We start from the raw sequence: 2,500 nt of genomic DNA on the forward strand, positions 1-2,500 counted from the left end.
TTATTCATTTTTATCGTTGTTGTTATTGCTGAAATAATTGTATTTATTGTTGTTATTATTGGCATCCTTGTTTTTCATATAGTGATGATGATGATGATGATTATAATAACTTTTATTATCATTTTTACTGTAATTATTATTATCATGATAATGATCATTATCATTGTTATCGTCTATATCATTATCATTATCATTATTATCATTATTGTTATTATCATTATTATCATCATCATTATTGCCATTATTGCTATTATTATTATTATTATTATTATTATTATTATTATTATTATTATTATTATTATTATTATTATCATTATTATTACTATTATCATTATCATTGTTATTATTATTATTATCATTATTATTATTATTATTATCATTATTATCAATTTTATTATTACTATTATTATTATTATTATTATCATTATTATTATTACCATTATTATTATTATTATTTATTTATTATGTATTCTCATTATTATCATTATTGTTATTATCATTATTATATTATTATTATTACTTATATTATTATTATTATTATTATTATTATTATTATTATTATTATCATTATTATTATCATTATTATTATTATTGTTATTATTATTATTATTATCATTTTTATTATTATTATTATTGTTATTATCAATTTTATTATTATTATTATTATTATTATTATCATTATTATTATTATTATTATTATTATTATTATTACTTTTATTATTATTATCATTATTATTATTATCATATTATTATCATTATTATCATTATTGTTATTATCATTATTATTATAATCATCATTATATTTATCAATACTATCATAATCATCATGATTTGTATTATCATTATCATTATTATCGTTTTTATTATTATCATCATTATTGTCATCATCATCATTATTATTATTATTATCATTATCATCATTATCATCGTTATCATTATTATCATGATTATTATCATTATTGTTTACATTATCATTATTTTTATCATCATTATCATTATCTCCATCACCATTATCATCATTGTTATTATTCTTATCATTATCATTATTATTTTTGTCATTATCATCGCATTTTCATTATTATTTTTGTCATTATCATCACATTATCATCCTTAGTATCATTTTCATTATCATCAACACCATCATTATCATTAACATCATCATCATCATTATCATAGTCATCACTATCATATCATATTTATGACTTCCACAATAATCTTTCAAGAGCATCTATATCTGACAGGCTTGCAGGTGTTCGTGCAAAGTGCTAATGATTGCAATACCACATACCCCCCCCCGCCCCCCAAATAAAAAAAGAAACAGGTTTTAATCTGATACCAAAGTACATAGTTTCATACGTAGAATTCTCATTACAGTTTTTTTACGCAAAAATCGATTCTATTGTCTGAAGGCTAAAGGCGTTCTTGCATTAGCAACATTTTTGTTACGCTTGTTGTTGGCATTGTTGCAGTTTTTCTTGCCTTTGTTTTATTTTCATATGTTATTCCTACTTCCATTATGGTATTATCATTATTGTTATTGGTGGTATCATTATTGTCATTATTATCACAATTATGATTTTAGGTCTTATTTTTATTATTATCTATTTTATTATTTATGATTATCATTATCAGTGCTATAACTATTGTTTGTATTATTATCATCAATATCATCACTGTCATTGGTATTACTATCATTATTGTTATTATCAATAGCATCATCATATCATTGTTATTATCATTCTTCTTAACATTATTATTGTCGTTATTATCATCATCATCATTATTGTCCTTTTCATTACTATTATCATTATTACTATCATTATCATTATCATGGTTATCATCACTACTATTACCATATTATCATTATCATTACGATTACTATTCACATCATTATTACCACTATTATTACTGCTGTTGTTTTATACCGTTATCATTATCACAATTACGATTTTTATTGCTTCATAATCATTATTATCATCATTATTATCAGCGTTATTGTATATAACAATATTTTCTAACAATATGAATGTGGTTATAACTTGTCTATCTATTTTCTTGAAGTACCTGTGCGACTATATCATGATCATATATATATATATATATTATATATATATATATATATATATATATATGTATATATATATATATATATATATATATATATATATATATATATATATATATATATACTTTATGATATCCATGCATTACAGTAGTCTTGATTACATCGAATGGAAGATTGTGACACTCTGAGGATTAATTCATAAGTAAATTGTATGTGAAAAGAACTACTGTATGAGAAAGGAACGTTAAATTGTATGGGAGAAGGACATTGAATTATATGAGAAATTAACATTAAATTGTTTTAGAGAGGAACAAAGGGACAAAATAAGAACTATAGCACACTCCCTGCAATAATGACTAAACTTTCCATGTTCAAGGTATACAACACTATTATATTCTTCACAGGTACAAAAGCTCATGCCAATCACTCAATCCC

This window comes from Penaeus japonicus, unplaced genomic scaffold (assembly GCF_977035675.1).
Source record: "Penaeus japonicus unplaced genomic scaffold, GWHDUDI00000001_assembly GWHDUDI00000024, whole genome shotgun sequence".
Taxonomy (NCBI): domain Eukaryota; kingdom Metazoa; phylum Arthropoda; class Malacostraca; order Decapoda; family Penaeidae; genus Penaeus; species Penaeus japonicus.